The sequence below is a fragment of the Galeopterus variegatus genome, unplaced genomic scaffold (assembly GCF_000696425.1).
Source record: "Galeopterus variegatus unplaced genomic scaffold, G_variegatus-3.0.2 Scaffold1968, whole genome shotgun sequence".
Classification (NCBI taxonomy): Eukaryota; Metazoa; Chordata; class Mammalia; order Dermoptera; family Cynocephalidae; genus Galeopterus; species Galeopterus variegatus.
The window spans coordinates 369,918-380,067 of record NW_007728079.1 but is presented as its reverse complement, the minus strand read 5'-3'; positions in this window follow the sequence as shown (position 1 = coordinate 380,067).

Here is a 10,150-nt window from a genome sequence, read left to right as displayed (position 1 = left end):
CACATACAGACCGGTTCCCGCTCACTGGCTGAGCGAGGCGCGGGGGCAACACCGAGGGTTGCGATCCCGTTGCCGGTCCCGGTCCGGTGCGGGGGCAACACTGAGGGTTGCGATCCGTTGCCGGACACGGAAAAAGACAAAGACAAAGAAAAAAAAAAAGTTTACTAAAGTTTCCTAAAGATAGTAAGCAGCCCAAAGGCTGTTTGGCTACCTGGCCTTGAGGGTTCGCGTGTCACGATGCACCGCCCACTTGTCTTTCCGTTTGGAAGTGGATCCCCTACTCTGCACCCCAGAAATTTAAAGTCAGGGGATTAACAAAGCCGACTTCGAAGTGTGAAGGCCCCTGGACCAGAAATCAGAACCCCTGTATCTTTACTCGGGTCCGCTGCTAAATAGACTCGTGTCCCTGAGCAAGCGATTTTATTTCAGTTGCCCCATCCATAAGATATGGATAATATTTGCCTTGCTTGCCCAGCACAATTGTTGTTTTTTTAAAAAGTGTGATAAGAATAATGTATATCCAGTAAGGACGTTTTGCCAGTTTTAATTATTGAAGCACTTCTGTGGGTTTTGGTCTAAGGTAGTGACTAGGAAAGAATTTGGAAGTCGAGGAAGTTTCCTTGATTTGAGATAGCTCAAATTAATTTGTCGGCTTAAGAACTCAGAAAGCATTGGAATTTTACTGCAGGTAAAATTGCAGTTTTACTACAGTTTAACTGGGAAAATCCTGATTCTGACTTTAATTTAGTAATTCTAATTAACATAAATTTTCATCTTTGTCCCAAACTCGATCATTTCTAAAATTACTTTTTATCATTTTGAAAAGGCTTGACTAGAAATGAGAAAGAGACTTAGCTTTTTTTTTTTTTTTTTTTAACAAAGCTTGTGCATAAGAAAGTTAAATGGCTGTGTATAATCAATGACTTTCCTCCTAAAAATTAAATTGCTTTCCTACTAAGAGGAAAGCAAATTTTCTCTTGCCAGCCATTTATTTGAGAAACCCCGCAGCCAAACTTTAATTTATGGTTGAGTTGCAGTCATAGGATACACTTTGTCAGTTTAACCCAAAGATGGGCTGTTTTTAAAACTGACAAATGTTCTGCAGCCATCTGTTCTGAAAGGGTTCTTATCAAAATAGACTTTATTTTGGATCAAACTGACGTTCTGGTAGTAGCCCTAATATGTGAAAATCGAAAATATTTAATTCAGCTTTATGATTAAAAGACGTGTTTGTGATAAAAAATAAAATAAAGTAACAGGAATGAAATGTAAAAAGAGAAAAAAGTAACTTGAACGTTATTCAAAAATAGAGTTAAGATTACAAATCAGTGAAATTAAGAGTGTAAAGATAACCTCGATAATAGAGAAGTAGAAAGATTTGAAGAAATACTTAGGAGAGAAACTCCACATTATATAGAATGAATGAAAGGAAGTAGGGAAAAAAAGTTGTGTAGGTAAATAAGTAAACTGACAGATTTTGAAAGCCTATTGCTTACAGAGCTGTAGTACAAACCATTTTAATTTAATAAAGACTCTATCTATTTAACTATTTATCTAGGATAAATATAACCACATTGATCAGCTAGACTACCTGAGGAACTGTCCTCTAAATGCTGAAAATTGTGTTTCTGGCTTTTGAAGCTATTGGCAAGGAAACTAAGATTTCAGTGTGAAATGCGTATCTTATGTACAATTAGAGTAGGCTCCTATTTGTATAGAATGGTGAATTAGTCCATTTCTGTTGCTTATAACACTACCTGGAACTGGGTGATTTATAAGAAAACAAAATTTATTGCTTACAGTTTCAGAAGCTGGGAAGTCCAAAGTCCAGGGAACACATCTGGTGAGGGTCTTGTCCTGGTGGTGACTGTAGCAACTTGGTATCACGTGGTGAATATGGTGGAACAGAAAAAGAGATAGCTCCTCATGAGCTCTCCTTTTAAAGCCCTCAGAACCATGCCTACTACCACCATTATATCATCAACTTAATCTGATCTTCAAGGCCCCACCTTTCAATTACCGTAATAGGATTTCCCACCCTCAACATTTACAGTGGGGATTAAGTTTGGGGGGGATGTTCAATCCAAGGCAAATGGCTCTCTTTATTCATTTTTTAATTTTCCCTGTACCCCACGCCCCACCATTGCCTAGCATGATTTCTTCAGATAATTTTGATTGATTGGATTGGGTGTAACTGACTGATATTTTTGAATAATTAGATTGGATTGTAAGGTCCTTAAGGAGAGGAACTGCCTGTCTCATTTATTATTCTATCATCAGACCCTAACATAGTGCCTAGTTCATGATATGTACTCTATATCATTTGAATAATGAATATATTTGTAAATATTAAGTTTTAGTTGAAAAGGAACTTAGGTTTATCAAGCAGCACATCGAAAACTATAAATGTAATTTTGTTTAGCACACCAAATTTATAAAAAGAAGTTTTTATTCACTATTTTATTTTTTGATGTTTTCTTTTATCCCATTTTAAAGGTGAAGGAACTCAAGCTCAGAAATGAGTAAATGTCTTGGTATCACACACAGAGTGAAAGGCAAAGTAGAAATTCAGCTTAAGTCTATGTGACTCTGATGTGGATTGCATGTACCCCCAAAATGCATTGAAGTTTGACTTCCATTGTAATAGTGCTAAAGGGTGGGAAATCCAATTACGGTATTTGAAAGGTGGGTCCTTTAGGAGGCAATTAGATTTTGAGGACTGTGCCCTCATGAGTGGATTGACCCATTCATGGAGTACTGGGCATAGTTCTGATGGCTTTACAAGGAAACCAAGTGAGGTTAGCTGCCTCTTGCTCAGCGCATTTTCACCATGTGATACCCTGAGTCACTGTAGAGAGTCACCGCACCAAGAAGGAGACCATCACCAGATGCATCCCTGGAGCTGTGGACTTCCTAGCCTCCAAAGCTGTAAGAGATAAATTTTGTTTCTTTATAAACTACCCAGTTTCAGGTGTTCTGTTATAAGCAACAGGAAAGCACTAATACATATTCCAAAGTCCATGATCTTTCCATTACACCACAGCACCTGAACCAAACAAAACTTGGGGTGCCATGCCTGTGTCACATGATCCTGCTCCAGGACCACAGTTGATTAGAACCATGGTGCACATCTGACCAAGGTGAGCCCATCAGCAGCCTATCACTTATAAGGTACTGCTCGAAAGGAGAGAAGCAGAGATGATTTTTTTCTCATCTCTCCTGGGAGTTTAATCCAAGGAACCCATAGGGAAATCGTAGTTGGTAGCAGATCAGAGAGAAGCAGACATGTGGAGCTTTGCCAATTTTTGTCAGTTGTGGAACATAAGAGCAAAGATTCGTAAAATACTGCTGTTGAAATCTAGGGCTATTTTTCATCCAGAATGACTCTCTAGGTGCAGCTTCATTAAAGCAAGCTTTGTTAACAGCTGAATTAATGTGAGAATCTCATTATTGCTCATGATAATAAATCCTCTCTTTATCTTAGCTACTATGGATGCACCTCTCCTCAATGCAGCCAGATGGGTCTAAATTAAGCAGCATCCCACAACCTTACTGTGGGCCTTGAAACCATCCAGTCATCCTGGAAAGTTCTGAAAACCCCGTAGTGGCTTGTGGGCCCCCATAGTGATAGAGTCTGTCTGTGGCTAGCTGAAGGAGATGCCAGAGAGGGCAGCTGGGGCACTGGAGAGTGTGAAAGATAGAGAAGACATTACCTAGGGAAAGGAATATGGATTACAGGTAAATGGAAAAGTACATGGCATATTCACTAAAGTTCACCATTATGCCACGCTTGGTCAAATTGAATACATTTCAAGATAAGTCTCCTGACTAGAATGTTATTGGAAAAAAAAAGGAGACCACATGAGTGGCCCTCCCCCATCAGTCACCCTGTCTAGACTTCCTGAAGGCAGGAACTGCATCCGTTTACTGTGGCATCCCCCTGAGACATAGTAGGTACTCAGTAAATAGTGAATGCAATAAATGCATGAATCATTTTTGGCATACCTGACTTAGATGGTCCCTATTTACCTCTTGACTGTAGAAAAACCAAGAAATAATCTTAATGGAGAACCCTCTCATAAACCATGCTACTTGGAAGACAGTACAGTCGTATCCTCCATATCTGGGGGTTCTGCATCTGAAGATTCAACCAACTGCAAATGAAAAATATATTTTTTTTCCTTTTTGTCTTTTTTTCGTGTCCGGCAACGGATCGCAACCCTCAGTGTCGCGCCCGTACCGGACCGGGACCGGCAACGGGATCTCAACCCTCGGTGCTGCATCCGCACCTCGCTCAGCCAGTGAGCGGGAACCGGTCTGTATGTGGGATCCGAACCCTCGGCGGGAGCGCTGCCACGCTCCCAAGCGGCACACTATAGCAGTGCGCCACCGGGCCGGTCCGAAAAATATTTTGAAAAAAAATTAAAAATAACAATTCAACAATAAGAAATAATACAAATAAAAACCAATAAAGTATAACAACTGTTTACATAGCGTTTACATTGTACTAGGTATTATGAGTAACCTATACATGATTTAAAGTATACAGGAGGGTGTGCATAGGTTATATGCAAATACCACACCATTTTGTATCAGGGACTTGAATGTCTGAGGATTTTGGTATCCATGGGGGGCCCTAGAACCAATTCCCCACAGATACCAAGGGACAACTGTATATTAACTGTTTCATAGGGTCATTGTAAGGTTTAAATTTGAAGTGTTTAGCATAGTACCTAGCAAAAGGAAATACTTCATAACTAAAGGCAATTATTATTAGCTGTAATAGTAATAGTAGTTATTGTTATAAATATTACTCTCTGCTACTTGTTAGATCATGATCAGGGTAAAGAGAAACAAAGGTGAGAACAATTTTTACTAATGATTGCACAATTTCCTACATAAACCATGGGTCTCTGCTCTGGGTTGGTCCATGTCTTATGGATTAGGATTTGAAATTTTGGTTTGAACTCTCCTTGCCCAAGATTTATGGTTATTATTCTATCTGACTTTAAGTTATATCAAGGAAACTTCTTGTTTCCTGAGCTGGACTTCTATCTCCATTCCAGCTACCTCCGATTCAGATTAACCTTTCTAAAGCACTGCTTTCGTTATTTCAATTCATCTCTTTCCCTCCTGTCCTGACACCATGTCTCCTCATTGCTTATCAGTTAAAGGCAAATTGCTTAGCCTGGCATGCAAGGTATTGAATTATTTCCACTGCTAAATCCCTCTCAGTTTGGCTTAACCAAATTGGCCTAGAATAGTTTTAAATTCTGCCATCTTTCTGCCAACTGTAGTCCAAATCTCAAAAAAACAGTTACATTCTGTTTAAGGCAGTGCTGAAGGCACAGAAAACTGTAGTCTTTCAATCCATCATCAGGAAGTCAGCCTCCGTATATACAGGGGCCTAGAGTATGTCTTCAGCCAGTTTTGTCAGGTAAGGTCTAGCAGTTTGGTTATCAGCAGTTCCTTCCTCTGCCTCAGTTTCCTCTTGTTGTAGAATTGATAGATTAACATGCCTTCCTGAATATCTTTCCCCAAACTAGTTTTCTTTATGAAATTTGGGCTCTCTTTATTTTGAAGATTCAAATAATGACATATTTTTTTATCTGTATGTCTTTGGCTAAGCATTTGTTAGAACTGTAGAAACATTCTCATGACTACTCCCATTAAATTCTCTCCATTTTGGGTTTTTTCTAGGACCTGGTGAGGTGTTTTCCTTGGTGATTGTTTTGGAGTTTGAGTGACTATATATCTTTTAAATTTTATCCACTCGCTCAGCTTATGTTTTTTCCATAATTGGGTTGTTTGACCTTTTCATAGATAGCTAGTCATAACTACAACTATAGAGTAAATGAGCGAGATAATTTTAATTCCCAATTTATTTATTTACAAATACTCACTGAGCACCTATTGTGTGTAAGAAACTAAACTATACATTAGAAGGTATAAAGATTATTAAAAATAATAGGTAATTTATTAGTTGTTTTCTAAGCACCAGGAATTGTCCTGGGAGCTTTGTGGTCATTATTTTATATAATCCTCACATTTAGAAGGTATAAAGATTATTAAAAATAATAGGTAATTTATTAGTTGTTTTCTAAGCACCAGGCATTGTCCTGGGAGCTTTGTGGTCATTATTTTATATAATCCTCACATACATTCTATAAGGTAGGTATTATTATCCTCATTTTACAGACAAGAAAACTGAGGAGTGGGAAAATGAATTAACTTGCCAAGTCACACAGTATAATGGAACTGGATACCAACATAGTGGAATATAACTCCAGTGTTCATGATTTTGGTCAAATACAATCACTGCCTTCTAGAGATTTTCTTTATAGTAACAGAGACTAAACATGAATCCATAAAAAAATCCACTTTAAAAAAGGGCAAAGAAGAAATACAAATCACCAATAAGCACATGAAAAGATGATCAGCATTATTACCCATCAGGGGAATGCAAATCAAAACCACAGTGAGATATAACTCATCCCCATTAGGATGGCTTAAATAAAAAAGATAGGTAATAAGTACTGGTATAGATGTGGAGAAATTGGAACCCTCATAGGTGGGCATGAAAAGTGGTGCAGCCACTTTGGAAAACAATCCGGCTGTTCTTCAGACAGTTAAAAAAATAGAGCTATATGACTCAGCAATTCTACTCCTGGGTATATTCCCAAGAGAAATGAAAACATACGTTTTCACAAAAACTTGTACATGAATATTCATAACAGCATTTTTCATCATAGCCAAAAAGTAGAATCAGTTCCGGTCCGGTACGGGCGCGACACTGAGGGTTGCGATCCGTTGCTGGTCACGAAAAAAGACAAAAAAGGGGGAAAAAAAAAAAAAAAAAGAGGCATAACCAAAGATTATCAAAGTTAGAGCATAAAGGTCATTTAGGTTGCCACAATTAGGAGAGCCTTCAGCGGATGGTGGGATTTTGGTAGAGATGGGATGAGGCATATGAAATTGACAGAAAGAAAGAAAGAAGGTATTTCTTGAGAAAGAATGGCAAAATAAGGAGAAAATTATAGGCTATGTCAGAAACAGTGACGAATCTGGTTTGGCTGGCAGGCTTAGTGCTGGTGGTTACAATAGCCAAGTATTGCCACACTTTGGAGAATAATGGGAGAAAATATTTAAAAATTGTAACTTTGCCCCCAAAATCTAAGGTATGCTGTTATGTTACGGTGTAGAGGAGGAGTAGTAAACTTTGAAATGATAGGCTTGTCTGGGCCGGAGAGAGAGAAGTACGAATACCAGAAGAGATCATCTCTGAATCTTCCCTTCCTGGAAGCTCCAGATGCCATTTCCTTATTAGCTCATGTAGACATCACATGAAAAGACTGCAAGGCTTACGGGAGTCTGTGGAATGTGGCACCAGTAGATATGGCTTGATATCTGAGTACAAAATATTCTTCAAGTTTTCTCAATACGGTGGTAGAATCAGGATGTTCCTCCTCTGCCTCTGGGTAAAAGTAAAATGTAGGTCAATCCTCAGACCCCTTAGCATGAATTAGAGAAGTGACACGAACTGATCACAATTATTTCATTCCAATATATTCCATTCCCCAGTTATTTTACTGAGACCCTACTATGTAAAAAATTTTACATTCATTGCTGTAGGAGCTTAACAGAAACAAAACTAAAACAAACATCCCTCAACAGTTCGTGTAGTGGGTGTAGCTTTAAGTTTATTTTGAAACTGCCTAGGTGTTTCTTTCACTCAGCCACTGAAAGTGATTAGAAGAACTGAGAGGTTCTGGAGACTCAAAGCCAGGGACTAACTGCTTCCTTCACAATCCAGTGGGGACAGGAACCCAGGGCAAAGCTGCCTCTGGCATCAGTTCCCAGCAGGAGGCCTCCTGGTCTTGTCTACATCTTATTCGCCCTATTCTAATAAGTCTGTTTACCATGAGAAGTGTTCCTTCAAACCCTCGTCTATAGTTCACTTGGATTGTGCTGAGTGTCAGGACTAGGTCAGCCCAGTTCAGACCCAGATAGTAATCTATGTGCTGTGGGACAGGAGAGGGAAACATATCCTAATTAAAAACTTGAGCCTAAAGGTTAGTGCAAAAGGCTTCCAACAGGAGATGCAAGCCGTCCGTATCCCTAAGTGAGAGAGAATAAGGAATAAATCTCTTTTGCTCTCTCCTTCCTGTTCCCTCACCCCCTGTAGCACATTATATGTATAAAGTCTGTCTTTTCATTTCTTTATTTTCTGATTATGAAGTATTTATTGTAATGCAAATGTAAAAGGTCACTATGGAAAATTCAGAGATATGAAATGAAAACAACCAAAATCACATGTAATCTCACCATCCAGAAATAACCACTGTTAACATTTTGTTGTATTTTCTTCCTTTCCTATATGCGCATATTTTTTCCCACAAAGTTGAAATCACACATGTGTACACATATGTTAAGTTTTGTATTTTGATTTTTTCACCAAATATTATGTAATGAGTATTTTCCCATGTTGTTCAAAAATGTGGTTTTAAAAAAATGGGTACAGAATAATTCCCCAACACTAACATTATGGTGTTCTTTTAGTTCCACTCTTCCACCACAATACCTTGCAAACACTTTTTTTAGCCAACAAATACAGTTGTAGAAATATTAAGCCTCGTGGATCTCTTTGCTGAGCTTTTGCAGCAACAGTTTGGTAATAACAGTATCACCAAGCCCTCTCCCTGAGGACTGCCACACCACTGTCGCTTCAAAGACATGCTGACTCCACCTCACTTGCTCTTTACCTTAGCTGATCAGAGGGACCAGCTGTGATACAGGTAAGCTCTTTCAATAAAGGGACTATTTATTTGGGAGAAATTATTGGGCATGATTGTGAACTGGGAAGTCAAATGACTTAATAATGTGACTGAAGTGTTGAGATATTTATTCCAACTGTATCTGTTCCATTTACGTTATGTTACCACATAGAACTAGTTTATATTTATTTATTTTTTGGCAGCTGGCCGGTGTGGGGAACTGAACTCTTGACTTTGATGTTACAAAGACAAGCTCTAACCAACTGAGCTAACTGGCCAACCTTATTTATTTATTTACAATTTTTCTGCAAACTGGAGGTGAAATGGGTTTAAGCCCTAGAGGCAAGACTTGGGCATACGGCTAGAATTTTCTATTTTGGTATAGTTTATACTTGTCTTTAGTAGTGTATGAATTTCTTTTTTTCAGTTTTTTTTTCTGTTATGTAGTGAAACTTTGTAAGACTCTTACACCAAATTCAATTAAATTCAGTTAATTCAATAAACACTTATTGGGTGCCTAACATATATGGAACACCATGATAGATATATGAAAGACAAGGAGGACCTAGCCTTGCCCTTAAGGAACTTACAGTCAAGTAGGGGTGATGGGATATGCATATATTTCATTTACTGTAAGTCAGAGCAGACCAGGGTATAAGAATATTTCTTTTACTTTTTTTTGGTGGCTGGATGGTGCGGAAACCTGAACTCTCAACCTTGGTATTTTCAGCACCACACTCTAACTAAGTGAGTTAACTGGCCAGCCCCTAAGAATATTTATTGATGAAGAAATGCTCACATATAGTATCATGAGGGAAATTAAACTGGACACTAGACTGTATATACAAATTGAACTCTCTTAAAAAGTACACATATAAAAGACTGAAAGGAATACACAAAAATGGTAATAGTGGTTGGGTGATGAATTAAAAGTGATTTTAATATTCCTTTTTAAAAAAATTTTTCCAAAAAAAAATGTTTACAATGAATCTATACTACTGTTAGAGTCATTAAAAATAAGCTTTAGGGCCGGCCCGGTGGCGCACTGCTATAGTGCGCCGCTTGGGAAGCGCGGTGGCGCTCCCGCCGAGGGTTCGGATCCCACATACAGACCGGCCGCTCACTGGCTGAGCGAGGGGCGGGAGCAACACCGAGGGTTGCGATCCCGTAGCTGGTCCCGGTCTGGTACGGGCGCGACACTGAGGGTTGCGATCCGTTGCCGGTCACGAAAAAAGACAAAAAGGAAAAAAAAAAAATAAGCTTTATTAAATGAGTTGAGGATGCTATAACAGTACAAAATGTGGTGAAAGTGCAAAGAAGCAAAGATTATATCTGACTGAGACAGGGGAATCAAGAAGGCTTGAGGATTTATGCCT